The sequence below is a fragment of the Bemisia tabaci genome, chromosome 8, assembly GCF_918797505.1.
Source record: "Bemisia tabaci chromosome 8, PGI_BMITA_v3".
Taxonomy (NCBI): domain Eukaryota; kingdom Metazoa; phylum Arthropoda; class Insecta; order Hemiptera; family Aleyrodidae; genus Bemisia; species Bemisia tabaci.
In genome coordinates this window covers 6464557-6481313 of record NC_092800.1, presented here as the reverse complement: position 1 = coordinate 6481313, position 16757 = coordinate 6464557, and the positions used below count along the sequence as shown (strand labels likewise).

The window sequence follows — 16757 nt, the reverse complement described above, 5'->3', positions numbered from 1 at the left end:
TTTATACATTTGAAGTGAAACTGGTTGCTAATCCAAACAATTTTTCATCGGGTGATTCGTGGTAGTTTGCAAAGGACGGATGCCTCTTTCATTAAATTTATCGCTCAAACACTAGTGTGCCCATTTTCCCAAGACTACATTTTTGCACTTTAAACGGAAATCCGCCTATATCAAGAGGCTCCGCCCTTCGATTCAAGGAAAAATCGGATTGAATCAAGAGTATTCTTTCTTGTCAATGTTATTAAGAGTTCGGACTCTACATCCAAGCGCGCGACTTCTTTTTCCAGTGATAACTGACGGCAATCTATACGACAGACCCTTAAATTAGTTCTTCATTTTCCCTCAGTATATAGAAACCACCCATTTCAACCAATAGGAACGCTCCGTACTCATTTTGTCTTCTTTGTCTATCAATATCAATGATCAGCCCGCTGGACGGTCCGGTAGGCCCACCGCGCGGCGGTTTGCCAGCGAGAGTGGCGTTGCCATGACGACCCCGGTGCCGCGGCGCGCTGTCCCATAAATTAAGACAACTTTGTCGACCATAACTTTTCTCCCCTCGGCGATGCGCGACGGGGCCAATCGCGTTGGGCCCCGCTCCGTCGGCCATAATCCCTCCGCTCTTTATTGGCGCCGGCTCGATATTAATAAGCGATTAATATTCCGCGAGGGTCCGTTTCGGCCCCGCAGTATGGCTGAGCCGCGAGTATGGCAACATGGGTGTTTCCGAGGGGACCCCTCTCGAGTCGCTCCGCTCTTCCCTAATATGTCTTCGCGGCTGTCAAGACTCAAGAAGCCATGACAGGCGCGGGGATAGGTGTGATTGTCAGTGGTGTGGCGTGCTTTGCGATATATCGATTGATCTGCCTTCTAAACCCATTGGAAAAGATCGATAGACCGGGCGTTCGTAGCGAACACCTTTATAATCGACTCTTTACCGTACACTGGAAAAAAAAACCGAGGTCCGTTCCTGGCCACCATCTTCCCTTCCCTCGGGAGTTTCTTTAACTTTGGGGCCGTTTAAATGTTACGTAAGCCGTTTTGGCCGACTCCCCCCCCCCCCCCCTCCGATGTATCCGAAAAATAAGGCAGAGAACCTGAAAACTAGCTGGAAACAATAATACTGGATAGTACACTGGAAAAAAACACTCATTGGATCTGGAGTCCAGACTTTTAAAAACATCGACAAGAAAAAATACTCTTGATTCAATCGGATTTTTGCTTGGATCAAGAACCAAGCCTCTTAATTTGAGCGGATTTCCTTTTGATTTAAGCTTAAATCTGATTGAATCAGGAGTCCTTTTTCTTGTCCATGTTTTCAAGAGTCTAGACTGTGGATCCAATTTGTTTTTTTTTTTTTTTTTTTCCAGTGTAGCTAATTAATTTTTCGATAAACTCGGCATTTATTGAAGGAAATGTGGCAGTGTCTGGAGGCTCGAACGGCGTTCTCCCTCAGCATGGCAGCAGCCTGATTTCTCAAACTTTAACTGGCTTTGTCGGCAAGAAAAGATAAGACATAACCCTATCTTCGCCGTGTAATGTATCGATTTTCGATTCTTGTCGTTAATAAGTCGGGCTGCAGATTTATAGTGGCTCCTTAACCAGCTCTTGGGTCCCATGTGGCTTACATTGGTATGAAGGTGGGTCTTGGGTTATATTTATCCAAGATTCACTAATAGGATAGTTTTACAAACCTCCAGAACAAATCAGTTCAATTGAGCCGGGTATGGGATAGACATTATGAATAACAGCCACAAAGCAGAAATTACGAAGAAATTATTCCCTGATTTTGAGTGACTTTAAGATTCAGACCTACCTCGGAATTCGCTAAACCTTCCGTATTTACGGATATTTTACGGCATTTTTGACCTCCTCTCTTTTCTTAGGCTTTCGTGACGTAGATCCGTATTCTTTAATACGTTAAGACAAAATGACGTAAATCTCTCCTCGACTTCCCCCCACTCTAATTTTTTTGTTTTTCTAATACTGTGATTTTCCCACCGTTTTTACTGGCCTTCTGACTAAAATTTCACCTTTTTCAAGAAAACAATGCTAACCGCAAGAGAACTTTGGCCAAAGTTTCTACTCCTTGATATTTATTCAAATCCTGGGAAGTAGAAATGCGCTGACTTTGGAGGGTTCCTTATTCCTAACCTAACATTGGAATAATAAATCGCTTGGATGTAGAGTCCAGACTCTTAATAACATTGACAAGAAAAAATACTCTTGCATCAATCGGACTTTTTGCTTGAATCAAAAGAAAATTCGCCTAAATCAAGAAGCTCGGCTCTTCGATTCAAGAAAAAATCGGATTGAATCGAGAGTATTTTTTCTTGTCAATGTTATTAAAAGTCTGGACTGCAGATCTAAACGACTTTTTTCCAGTCAACTAACTCCTCTCTCCTCGAGAGTTCTCCGCGTATTTTTACACTTCTCATGTAAACTCTCTGCTTTTGGAAAGTTTGAAAAATAATAAGCAGTAAAACCATTAAATGAGCGCATTACATGGACTTCAAAAACCACGGCACAAAAACGACAACCGATCATGAAGATCAATGATTTTGTTTCCGCATGTACCTGTATTTCTTGGGTGACGTTAGGGATCGATAGTCGATGGTCCGGCTTGCCCGCGATGAGGCGTTGATCCGAGTTCCGCTTTCCTCCGCTGTGGTGCAGCACCGGTTACGTTTGGAAAAGACTGCTGCGTTCGCTCCTTCACCGTCAGTCGGTGGGATCTGGCGGCTATCTTTGTGGTTCTTCCTTACAAAGCGGAAACCGAGGAAACATATCCGCAAGAATTTTTTTTTTCTTTTTTTTTCTTTTCAGTATTATATACAATTAAAATATAGTACAACAATGTGATCAGACTCATCGAGTCTTTTTACACTTAAATTTAATACTGTAAGTATACTAGGATAAGAGAGGCACTTTTTGGTGGTCTATTGACACTAATAAAAAGAAAAGACAAAATTTGAAAGACTGAGAATATGGTGGTTAAAATTGTTCAGATATATGAGTAAATATGAGTCGTGGAAAAGAAGAGCTAAATAGAATGAGAATGTTACTATACAAAGACAAAATTAGTAAGTAAAAGAAAGAAAGAAAAAAAAAAAAATTTAAAAAAGAAACAGAATTGAGAAATTGGTAAAAAAGTGCGAAAAAACCTAACTATAAGAACTTGTACATAAATAAACTACTTTACTAGAAAATTTTTGCCTTTATATTCGCAGGAAATGAAATTTTTAATTATTAAAGCAAAGAGCGAAACTAAAAGAACGTATTCCCTTTTTAATTTTGACTTACAAGACGGAAGAATAATTTACTTTTTTATACGAAAGAAACTTATTAGAGAGAACACAGAATGGTGTTGAGGGAATTATGAAGATGACGAAGTCGCGTTTTCATAGAGATGTAGCCAAGAGGAGGCACCCTCCATTTCAGGAAAGAAACTTGGCTCCTCTCAATTTTTCAGCCGATGCATCATTTAACTTTAAGTGACCACCTGTTCAAGACCGTGAGAAAGATCTGAATGAATCCCGTCCGTTCGATTAAACTCAATTCAGTGGTTTAAAATCATCCAGAAAACAAACAGGTAGAGAGGTTTAAGAATTATTTCGGAAAATTAATGAAAGAAAGCCCATGTCCGATAAAGACGTGGAAATAAATTCAACGATTCACGGTGCGTCACCGTTCAATATTTGGTTTCGAAATTGAACCGAGTTTTTTCGATCTGAATGAACGCATTCCTCTCGGTGAAATACGAATCGGTGTTTTAAAATTACCAAGATATCGAACAAATATTGAAGTTAAGAACCAAAAATTGTTTTTTCATAAATAAACAAAAGAAAGTACATGTCAGAGAAAGGCGCGGAAATAAATTATACGTTTCACAATGCGTCACCCTTCAATATTTTCCTTCAAAAGTGTACTGATAACTCCTGTCATGACCGGATTTACCTACTTGCCGCCCATGGGCCGCCTGCATTTTGCCGCCCTCTTATCATTCATTTTGAAACATCAATATAAACCATCAAGTGAACGTGCCGGAGGGAGAAGGGTGCATAATACGCGTTTACCCGTGTTGGACACATTTTTTGCGAAACCTTTGTCAGCACTACTAGCAAAAGTTCACGGAACTTCGCGCGAAAGTTCAGTTCCGTAAACCTATCTCTGTGAGGAGAGGGCCTTTTATTTGTAAGAAATGAACTAAAAAATTAAGAAAGAACAAACGTAAATGTGGTTTAATAATTTTAACTTCCGCCGCCGTGCCGCGCTGACCACACTGTGTTTGGCGCAATGCGGGAAGTATTCATGTAGTCTTGTAGGCACTGAGCGTTTCACGCCGCGCCGACCGCTGTCGACCGTACTGTGTTTGACGCAATGCGTGAAGTATTCATGCAGTCTCGCAGGCGCTAATATGTGTTGCATGCCGACCGCCGCGTCGAGGGCTTCTCCTTTTCATCTCAAGTCACTATGAGTCTCAATGATTTGTCAATCATTTCGCGCTAGATCCAATGTGTGTTTTTTTCTCCAGTGTTGCCGAAAGTTATCCAACGTGAGATGCAGTTCGGCTGCTTCCGGGTGAACTCCGATTTTCTGTTGACGAGCAATGAACCAGTTGGCAACGAGCTCGCTGAGCGAAGAGTGAACGTTAAACGCTCGGCGGTTACGCGGTCATGTTCGCCCGCGCCGGTAAGCACATGCGCCGCCGTGACGTCACGGGCCCCATTAAAATCAGCTGTTCCCGGTGGTGATAAATCCGCGACCTTGCGAGATATTAAATAGATTTTATACCCCCGTCGCCGGCTTTACGATCTCTTGAAATTAAAACTAAACAAACAACTGATTTTGATGGCTTCAATTATACTCGTAGTTCGTCGGCCGCCGCGGCTGTGCGGTTCCTCTTGGTCTCTGCCCCGGTCAAGTGCCTCTATTTTCCCCGCAACTTGGCCGCGACCCTAAACCTGACTTCGCGCCGTTTAAATTGGTCATGGTTTCGGACTGACTCCCGTAACGGTCTGCAGCCACGGTGTTGCAGGATTCCGGCCCCCTGAGAAAAAGGGTCCATGAGGGGCCCTCATGGACTTTTTTATCTGCTTTAGATCTGTTAGAACGACCTTAATTGTGCGTCCGCAATGGCGGGAACAGTAGATGTATACATTATCAGTTGAAATGCAATTCAAATCGATCAGCATCTTCATTCATCGCACGAAATCAACGGAAACATGGGCCTGGACCCGTCGAAATGGCTCTCAGTCGATTCCGTGAATCCAATCGATTTAGGGCCATAGCTCTGTACTTCTGCGTCGATTTGGGTCGAATAGACTTGACCGGTCCATTGTTGATCTTAAAAAAAACAGCATGCTAAGCATATTAATATTTGGTAAAAAACATTGATGAGGATTTAAATGCGATCGGATCAGATTGGCCTCAATCGTCCGGACATCTTGTGGGTGGCTCGTGGCTCCACGATAACTGGAATAGTCTTGTCGCCGTAACAGACAACACATTTTTCGTTCATATTTTTAGTAGTAATGATAATCACTTGACATTTTTTGCATTAATCTACACACCCTGGTAAAAAAAAACCTCTTGGTTTAAGAGTGCAGTTTCTTGTCGCCGGATTTAAGAGTCTGGACTCTTGTTTCAATGCAAAATCCGCTTGAAACAAGAGTTCAGGACTCTTAAATCCGGCGACAAGAAACTGCACTAAGTCAATGCAATGCGGCATTGGTCCAAGAGGTTTTTTTTACCAGTGCAGGATTACGTGTTATAACGCTTTTCAACGATTTATCGCTCTACTTTTCAATTTTAATCTATAAATGGCCGAAAATGTGTCGTCCGTTACGCTGACTTTTTACCGCGTAACAGACAGCACATTTTCGGAATTTACAGAATATTAATTGAGAAGTAGAGCAATAAATCATTAGAAAGCGTAGTTTAGGATTATATTACGTAACCCTTTGAAGATTAATGCGAAATAATTCGAGTGATTATCATTACTACTAAAAGCATGACCGAAAAATGTGTCGTCTGTTGCGACGACAAAACTATTCCAGTTATCGTGATACCACCCTTGCCCCAGTGGCGTGGCGTGCCTTGTGATATATCGATTGATTTGCCATTTAAATCTATGGGAAAGGATCGATAGATAGGGCGTTCGCAGCGAACACCTTAATAATCGATTCTTTACCATAGCTTCAAATGGAGAAATATCGATAATCGATCTTTCACGCCTCGCCACTGCCTTGCCCTTGGCACGGATACTGTGCGCTTGGAGGTGTCGGGAAACGCAGCGACTTTGGCGCGGGAGAAACGACCTTCTGAGCGTCCTGTTCATTTGATTTTTAAAGACTTGGGCTTAAATGAAAGCTGAGAGTATGCCTCACATGCGCATCCAATCGGATTTTCCCTATCTCTAATAGTTTTGAAATGCGAGCACAACGCGTAGGACTTAGAGATTACCCTTGTATATAAAAAAGTAATGGTTTTGTGACCCATTGAGGAAGCCAAGTGCATCAGTCGCATTACATTAGCAAGGCTTTTTCGCTTCTATTAATAATGTCGAGAAGTATATCTGAATGACGATTCGCATTGAGTCAGTTTCCAAATTGTGAGTGAATAACTGCCACGGGAAAATTGATTCCATTCAATTAACGAGGATCTTCCGTCTGAATATACCCCCACACAGAAAAAAAAAGATGGTGCTGACGACAGAACCTTCTGTTCACAGGGATCCTGCAGTTTTTTTGTTACACTTACAGAATTTTTCTGTTGTGAGAACGGAACTTCTGTCGTGGGAACAGAGTATTCTGTCTTCATAACGGAAGCTTCTGTGACCGTTACAAAAAAAGTGCAGGAGCTCTGTGAACAGAACTGTTTTTTTCAGTGCACGAAAGAATTCAGACATTTTCCATATTAATTTCAGCTTATTTTAAAATATTTTTTTTAAAGATATTTTAATGCTTTTCTTGTTCTGGATACATCACGCGCAGTGAAAATTTTCTGTCAGAGCGGGAACTGGCATTGTATAGATTCCGCTATAACGAATGACGAACATTTAAGAATAACTTCAATTAATTCGAGGAGAAATATACAAGTAGAAGTATTCAAGTCTTACCTATAATTAATTCATTCCCTTGAATGATCGGAACTCCATGCGGGAAATATTCAGAAGAGGTTCCTCTTTATTCAAATAGATATTTTCCCGCAGTGCGAGGAACTTAGTATTATCACCCTCGAAAAATACTTCAACTGAGATCCGTGGAAACAATTGTTGAACTTCGAATTGCAAATATATTTTACATTATTATTACGAGTTCCAGCATCATTTTCGGAAATTTTCAAGAAAGCCAAGACAAGCTCATCAGGTAGGGTTGAAATTAGAAGACATGTAAAACCGAGATTTATTCAGGACCATATCATTTTATTGAAATAATAGACTCGTGAATGGGTAATTTACACTTAAAATGCCATTAATTTTAATATCTCTCATCGTTCATTGCTATATTGCTGTTACATTATAAACATATTACTAACTTAAATGCTATTCCAGATTACTCCTTAATTGGATGCAACGTTAGTGATCTAGGTATTGTACCTAATATTTTAATGTCTTGTAAGGATGAAAGCTCAAATCACATCAGTTAGTTCCGCCATCGTGAATCTGAAACACAAACATTTTATATTATTGTCTCAAATAATGATGAATTGTAGCGAAACTCTAAAATCCATACAGGCGCCAAAATTTCATCGGTTCTCTTAAAGGATTTTCATCAAAATCACTGTAAGATGTAATTAGTTCCTAAGTCTAACACAAGAAAGTCTAAGTCTTCGCAAGAAAGGAGCTCAAAGTTTTGCAGAGCAAAATAATGGTTTTCTCCTTTTAAAGTACTAAGATTGAGCAAAAAATATAAGATCAACGCATATTAAAAAATGTAGAACCTCCTCCTGTCTCAGCAGCACCGTACATTTTTTTTATTTATTTGAGTATTATTTTACATGCACTATTTCGTATCATAATAACGGACTGAGCTAGGTTAAAATCAGTCTGTAAATGTCGCGCAACAATAATTTTTTGAGACGTATGTATCACTACTGCATCATTTACGACCCTTTGACCTAATTCCATCACGTTCATGAACGGATACCATTTCATCAGCTTTATCATTCAAACGTCATCATTTCAGTTCTTTTGCGATGGTAGTTATGGCTTCACCCCTAATGTAAAGTTTTTCAGAAAGTATTGAAGCGAGATCAATCGACGTCCCTAACTAACTAACTAACATGTCGCTCTCATAGCGCTTCTGTGCGCTCTGCGACACCCAACCGTCACTGATCGCTGTCCTGCACGCCCAATCAACGTTTCTCCTATGGAAAATCTCAATGAAAGGCCTATTCCTTTACGCCGGTTGGGTATCCTGATTGACTTGGATTGATCCTTGACTATTGTGTCCTTACTGAGACATGGGACAAACTGTACCTCTCGGTCTGCGTAGATACTGATAGCCTTAACAGCCCTAGTAATAGGGTCTGGGAGGATTGTATGGCTAAGGACGACATTAATGGAATCGGCAGAGAATCTGGGCCAATAAGAAAACGCGTTATCGTAGGGCAGAGTCTGCTCACGTTGGATCATTGTATATTTTGTAGCCGCGGCGGATAGTGCAATTCGGTACAGAGCATACGTGTCACCGGCTGGTGGGATCTGGTTGATAGGGCGTTGGAAAATAGCGCTCATAGTTAAATAAGTGCCGAACCCTTGTCCACGACTTGTTGTGGGCACTACCGTTGCACGAGGTGCATTAACCGTCTCTCTCTGCTTCGAAGCAGAGGACTATCTTTCACACCTGGGAGTAGCCTGTTCTTCATTTCCTCGGCGACGCGATCGACAAATTCGCGATTCTTGGATACATGAAAACGGTCTGCTTTTTATTGTTGATAGCGACTCCTACTTCCCGATCGGTGTCCGGTATCGCACGAAGGTAAGCAAAAGCGATGCAATTGAAATTGACGATCCTCAGATAACTTGATTCCCACAAAACCGTCGGGAAACTCAGTATATAAAATATCCGAAAAAATTCAAATAAGATATACTACTGTTATATAATAGGACTTGAACCAGTGTAATTTATATAAGTTTGGCGCAAAAAAGGATGGTCTGCCGAACAAACAAGACGCGAACTCACATGCGCTGGAAAGAAGGCAACGGAGAAACTGAAGGGCGAGGAGCAGACAACGAACGAGGGGGGATGAAGAGGTTGGATTGGAAAAGGTGAGACGACGTAGCTTGTATTTCACATAAATTAGAAATGCCGAGAGCAGCTTGACAACGGGTTAATGTATTGTGCTTGTCGGATCGCGAAAACATTAAGCTGTTAAGTTATAGTGAAGACGGTATCGGCCGTGGCTCTAATGCAGCCAGATATATCTCTACGTATATCCGAGTACATTCGCGTTCACGATTTATGAAACGTATTCGAGCGCCCCCTTCTTTAGGCAGGGGGGGGGGGGGGCGAACATGGAACATGGATTCACTCGGTCTCAGATGACGTCATCCAGGTGCAAATCGCTGCATTAGAACGAACGGATACTTCAATCACCGTGCGAGCAGAGTCTGGCTAACCGTCGTCTCCCGGGCGAAGGAACTTCATTCTGAAATTGCAAAATTGACCCCATCGGCCATCAGTTTAATTTTCTCACAAGAATTGTACGTGAGCAATTTTGTCCAAAATTTTCCTGATCCCTGAGCGAGATCAGAAGTAAAAGCTGTGAAATTTTCAGTCAGAAATGCTCAGGATTCTCAAGGCAATGATTCAATATGCGAGGGAGAATCCGGCAACATCGGATTGTAGTTCTTTCGTGAGAAAAACGGCGCAGGCACTCTGCCGCACTAAGGACGCAGTGTGAAATCTACTTTTGCCAAAATCCCGCAATTGAAACATTCATTTTCGAGAAAAGTTATGATACTTTTTCCTTGAAATTTTCAGATACTGTACATTCAATAATTAGAAAACTTCAGTTTGCGTGCTAGTAAAGTGATAAAATATAAAGAAATATAAAGTATAACGGAACACGCAGTTTTGTGGTAGAGGTTTATAATATCGGATGCACATTGCACAATGGGTGTGGGATGCTTAATTGTATTTTTTGTTCCAATGTTACAAAATGCATTGTAATTCTCTCTTAGTGTATAATACTGGTTGTGTTTAATGAAAGTCTTTTGCTGAAGCTGAGATTTTCACCCAAAATGCACTGAAGACAATAAATCTTTATCTCCAAAATGCGTGTCCGGTATACTTATATTTTTATTGTTTTACTGTATAGGTTTAATCGAAAATCGACTTCCCTGAAAAATCGGGAGAAAAATATGCACAAGTTTCCCGATAAATTCTTGTTTAATGAAGGGAAATTTTCAGCAACATCTAAAGGCTTACACGGTATCTTTCTCAAGGGGGGTGGCAAATCAATGAGACCCAGGTCGGTTTTCTCCTGATATCTCCCTGTATATGGGGGAAAAAATGTAGTTATAAACACTTCGCTCTGAAGTGGACTTTCCATTGGATGGTTCCTAGCCGTTGGAGAAGGTGAGGTGGTTGACTGGCCTATTGGTGTGAAGAAGAAAAAAATGTTGTGGTTTTTTTGTCAACTTGAAACTTGAGTTCAAAACCTTTGAAACCGAGCCTGATCTGACCACAGTCGATCGAAAGGTCTTGAAGATCATTGTCACGACTAGGTAGGTCCGTATGGGTGCCTTCTAATGAACAGCATCTTGCAAGACGAAAATCGAACTAACATTTCTGGATCACCCCTAAAAGCTGCTATCCATCCAGGGAAACTAATGTCACGTTGGCTTTTACAGTGTGTCTGAAATGAGTCACAATTTGTACCCATCGCGTTTTCTCTTAATATCAAGAGACCTGCATAAGTCATTTTGGCCGAACCTTCAAAAGAAATCAGTTCTAGTAGTACGGTATCGTTAATAAACCAGACAGTTTTTTTCCCCCTACTCAACCAAAACTAATTCTGTAATGACATTTGGAGCTATAGCGTTCTATAGTTTTATTACTTCCTTACATTTGAATGCTGTCACTGCAAGCGCTGGGGTGAATTCATCGTAGTTCCTCCGTTTCTGCGACAGGTAGCGTGGCATGTTAGTAATTTCGGCGAACAAGGGCCAGCTTGCTTCCCCTTCACGGCTGGCGTGACGAGGCTCACTTATTGATTACACCATGAGTGTGCTTTTCTTCTTCTATTTTCTTCTCCAGACCCGTGTAACTTTTTGATTCAGAGCCTGAAACAAAAGAATAGCTGAAATATTTGAGCGACCAGTAAACCATATTGGTTTTTGTAAGTAACTGCAGCTTAGAAGGTGTTTTTCTTAGTAAAAAATTTAAATTGATTTTGAAGTGTATCTTCCAACTTCTTTTATTTCTTGGTTATTTCCACGAACGAGAATATTAATTGTACCAGAAGAAACACACTTGGACTAATAAGTCTTTTTAAAATTCAACGATATATTTTTATGAGTACCGACGTAGTGAAGGCGATGGGTGCAGATAAGGTATTCTGTGCCTGCGGTGTCTCAAAATCTTCATCGCTAATTTATATTTAAGAGAGGAAACTGTATAGTCAAATTTCTGAAATTCTTCGTTTTCAGCATGGTATAACCACAAAGAAAATTCGGTAAAAGTTTCAACTAATGTTCTACAATTGCTTTAATTATAAAGGATGGAACATTATGGGAGATTCTAAAACACCGCAACCAAGAAATGCCTTTTTTGCACAGTGGATCAAGTCAATAGAGGAGAACGGACAAAATTTGGACACTTAAACCCTTATAACTCCTTTTATACAAAATGTAAGGTTCTAGAAGTGGTACCATTGGGTTCCTCGTTAAATTTACACTGGTAAAAAACATCTCTTGGACTAATGCCGCGGTGCGTTGACTTAAGAGTGCAGTTTCTTGTCGCCGGATTGAAGAGTCTGGAACTCTTGTTCCAAGCGGATTTTGCATTGAAACAAGAGTCCAGACTCTTAAATCCGGTGACAAGAAACTGCACTCTTGAATCAAGAGGTTTTTTTTTACCAATGAATTCCTTCTTAAAGCACCCCTTGAAATTTAAAATGTGATGAAATAAACATCAAAATTTGCAGTTTTAGTCAAATGTATCAAGGCCAACCTTTTTCTTTGACTCGATCCACCTTGTCATTCACCACCAATTTAACTGATGGAGTAATTTTTAATCCAGTAGTTTTCAATGGCGTGGTGTGCTATGCGATGCACCGATTTCTCCGTCACTTAAACCTATGGAACAGGATCAAAAATAGCGTGCTTGCGATGAACACATTAAATTATCGACTCTACACTATAGCTTCAAATGGGAAATTATCGATCATATAGATACGCCTCGCCACCGATAGTTTTCTACATTAATTAAATACTCCACGTAATAAATCCTCGTTAGACTTCGGGCCGTTTCTCTAATCCTACTGCCTCGCAAACAGTTGATTATAACTCTCTGGTACTGGTACTGGTTGTTCGGAACTTTTTGATCACCCTGTATAAAACGCCTTTGCAGCAGCTGGCAAAATTTGATCCGCTTTTTTTCCGGTACAGCTTTCTTTCATTTTACTACTTCGGTTTTTATTTATTTATTTATTCTTTTGAAGCAGTATCGTTTAATCCAATGGATTATTCAGTCGTTTCAAATGCGGGTTAATTAAAGTCTGTAATCGGGAAACAATGAATGTCTCTTTTTATACCGGGCTCTTACTGTAATTGCATTTCCTCGCATTTTCATCACTCCCGTGCCTTGCTGAAGGGGGCAAGGTTGAGCCGGGCATGTGTGTTCGGTATGCTAATTAAAATCAAGACCACGAATGAAATGGATCCCTATTGTACTTGCACCCTTCGCGTTTCAACCCTTTTGATCCGGGCTCTCCATTTGTGGTTTTTGATTAACCAAGCAGCCCAGTGGCGTAGCTAGGAATTCTTGAAAGGGGGGGGGGGGTCCACTCACCGGGGGGTATGGAATACCACCCAGTTAAGTGAGGGTCCGCGAATTTTTTCAAAATTGTAGAACCAAACTGTGAATTTTTAGCTATCTTTCGATGAAAATTTGAATATTTTTAAAAGGCTGTTGAAAAAAGAGCTAAAATTCAGAACTACGCAAAATTTATGTACAGACAGTCGTATTAAATTATTGAAACCGAAAGTCGACGAGGGTGCATTCTTCGTGATCCAAGTTTGAAGTGTGAGAACCTCATTGATTTTGTGTCTTAATGAAAGATTAAAATGATTTTATGAAGCAAAATTAGCTTTAATTTTGAAACTTGACTGTTCTAAGGGGTATACTTTAATACTAGTTCAATTTGACGTCTTTTACGACAATTCTATTGTCGCCGCCGTTGACCCCTATAATGGTCCAATATTACTTCCTTTAGACTTTTTCACACTCCATCCTTCAAAAGGAGATACGTACCCATGGTGTAGAACATTATGCATTTTCATTGTGCAGTTGCAAGTGCATAATTTGAGCATTGATTTATAATGGCAAACTGATTCGTCCTAGTCCAGCTGTAGTCTGGCCGGCATCTAATTGTGTCCGCACCGACAGAACACGGCATCTGATACGAAAATTGAACAATAAGGGATACCTGAAAGACATCAACATTTTTACTTCAGTCATCAACGTAATCAATTGCAGAAAGCAGCGTAACCAGAAATTTTCCATGTTCTCTTTTTCATCCACAACTCTTGTCCCACAGCATTTAGACCCTCGTGCACTTCTATTTACATGACTCTGTGTAAAGGAGGAGTTTTGAACTTCGCGTATTTTACACTCCCTGTAGAAATTGTAGGTGAGGTTTGGTTGAAGGCGAATTTGATTTCTAGCTCCAATTGCCAATTATTCAGACAAGATAGCGCTGACGTGCTTGACTGCTTGCACATGCACAATAAGTGCATAACAGCTAATAAGTGCAACTAATAAGTATAAATAAAACAACCATCTAACTAACTATATGCAAGGTGTTTCAGACCACCCGTACCAGGCCTTTTTCTCGGTTGTTTTAGGTCGGACGAAGTCGGGGACCGCGGGGCTAAATAGGGAATCGACCCCAAGGAATCCGAATTTCGTGGTCCCGAAACCCCCTCACCCCCCTTAGGGGGTAAAGGGGAGGTCACAATGCTAAAAGTCACGGTTCCCGACGCACCGCTGAGGGTTAAAAACCTAGATGATTTAAACAATTGCTTCGTTGCCTAGAGGCTACCTTCAGGCTCGTTTATCCTCATTCTATCAAAAGAATTGACGAGTGACCACTATTCGCCCACTTATATTATAATAATCGGTTCGTAGCGTTCATTGGCAGCTGAGAAAAAATAAGAACGCAAGTGAAATTTCCTACAAGACAGCTTAAAACGTGCATACTGTAGGAGTACTGAAATCGAGAGGTGCAAAAACGAAAGACCGAGGTTGCGAAAAACTTCTATATTTTCCCAGTGCCCCCTCAATGGTACTGAACAACGAGGAGAAGAACCTTGAAGTTAAAACATAGTTGCTAAGAGAGCCAAACAAATCTTGGAGTCAGCTTACGTGGCGTGCACATTTTCGTGAAGATTGAAAACACTGTTTCGGAGAAGTTGAGTGGGAGGAGGGGGTGGAAATCGTGAGGGGTTGGGAGTCCTTGGGTGAAATCGGTCCGTGTTTTATTGGTCGCACGAGCGGAGGGAAGATGAAGCCATGTGTCTCGAACGACTTCCAGACTTCAGCTCGCGTGATCCCGTAATTAAGCTCCGCAAGTTGAATACAATCCTGCATTAAATCCAGAGCTTTCCGTTCGATAGGACAAACTGCTTCCACTCCATGACACAAGAAGCTTCCCTGATGATGATGGGATTTTAAGTTATGGGCAGCTTGAGGTGTTCAGGTGCCTGGGGGCTGATCGTAGAAATTGATAAACGAAGAAGACAAAATGGATATGGAGGAATTATTTTGATGGAAGCGGGTGATGTCAATGGACAGGGTAAGTTAAGTTCACGGTTGCAGCAACGGTTGTTGCCAGATAAGTTGCTTTTTTGGCATTCTTCCCACTTCAAACCTTGTGACAGTGATCATCATTTCCTCAAAATAGGAATAGCCTTTCGATTTTTTTTGAAACACTACATAATTAAAGTAAATTTTGCAACCCTAGTGTGTAGTTACGCTGCTTCGTCCAGGGTACGACGATATAATTGACAGTCCGGCGGGGCGCGGGTAGGGGTCGACGCGTAATCAGCGGTGTCATGCTCGGGGGCGGCTTCCACCCCCTCGCGGAACCAAATCCGTCGATGATGAAACCTACCAAGTCGAATTTCCGATGAGCCCTGCGGCCCCGCAGAATGCCTATATCCTAGGGTTCTATATGTGGTGGTCTTTTTCGATTTTAACTCCGATCAATTCAACTGCTCGGTTATTTATGGTCTGCGCAGACCGTCCACTCTCTTGAATGGCACTTTTCGTGCTTCTCGCCATAGGGAGTCTCCCCTCGCCCTCTCTCCCCCCACCGAGGTCCGTTTCTGGCCACCATCTTCCCTTCCCTCGGGAGTTTCTTTAACTTTGGGGCCGTTCAAGTGTTACGTAAGCCGTTTTGGCCGACTCCCCCCCCCCCCCCCCCCCCCGATGTATCCGAAAAATAAGGCAGAGAACCTGAAAACTAGCTGGAAACAATAATATTGGATAGTACACTGGAAAAAAGCACTCATTGGATCTAGAGTCCAGACTTTTAAAAATATCGACAAGAAAAGATAGTCTTGATTCAATCGGATTTTTGCTTAAATCAAGAACCAAGCCTCTTAATTTGAGCGGATTTCCTTTTGATTTATGCTTGAATCTGATTGAATCAAGAGTATTTTTTCTTGTCAATGTTTTCAAGAGTCTGAACTCTAGATCCAATGTGTTTTTTTTCCAGTGTACATTGTTTCATTTTAATGTAGGAGGGTAGTAAGCCGATTACGCAGCATGGTGTCAACGATCATGGTGTCAACAAACAGTTTTTCTAAGTTTTTGTTGACACCATGATCATCCAAAAATAAAAAATTCTGACCCTTATGAAAAATGATCACGGCGTCAACGATCACGACGTCAACGAAACTTAAAACTTGCCTCAATAACACCTTTTAAATTTCAAGTCTTGTTTTTCTTGTGTTATTTACTCGAACCTAACCTAACCTAACCTAACCTAACCTAACCTAACCTAACCTAACCTTACCTAACCTAACCTTACCCACCTTTACCTAACCTTACCCAACTTTACTTAACCTTACCCAACTTTATCTAACCTTACCCAACTTTACCTAACCTTACCCAACTTCACCTTACAAGACCTATCCCACTTTCACAGAGCTTAACTTTCCCCGCCCTTATCCTACATAACTTTAACCTTACCTACTTATTCTAACCGTACATGTCCTGACCTAAACTAACCTAATCCAACTATACGTGACCCAGACCTCTCCTGTACACTTAATTTTTTAATTTTACTCACAAGGAAGAAATTTTTCTGTTTGTTGACACCGTGATCGTTGACACCATGCTCAGGGCCCATTTTTGCGTTTTACTGCCTGATCACGACGTCAACAATCGTTGACTCCATGATCAGATTTTTGGTTTGTTGACACCATGATCGTTGCCACCATGCAACGTTACCAGTAAGCCGTGGTCTATCCCGCTCCTCTTTTTGTATCCTATTATGAAAGAAAAAAAATACACCGAACT

At 41.2% G+C, this 16757-nt stretch overlaps 1 protein-coding gene and 1 long non-coding RNA gene across 2 annotated transcripts in view; one reads left to right on the top strand and one right to left on the bottom strand.

Moving 5' to 3' along the window:
- LOC109038002 (Homeobox protein abdominal B) overlaps nt 1–16757 on the top strand; it is a 221080-nt gene that overhangs the window by 35739 nt on the left and 168584 nt on the right. The gene's annotated exons all lie outside the window — the stretch shown is intronic.
- Nucleotides 7156–14160, bottom strand: LOC109037910 (uncharacterized). The gene is made up of 3 exons (XR_011900373.1): nt 12183–14160; nt 11077–11293; nt 7156–7666 (listed from the first exon to the last, which is right to left on the bottom strand). It is a non-coding gene; the product is annotated as an uncharacterized lncRNA (long non-coding RNA).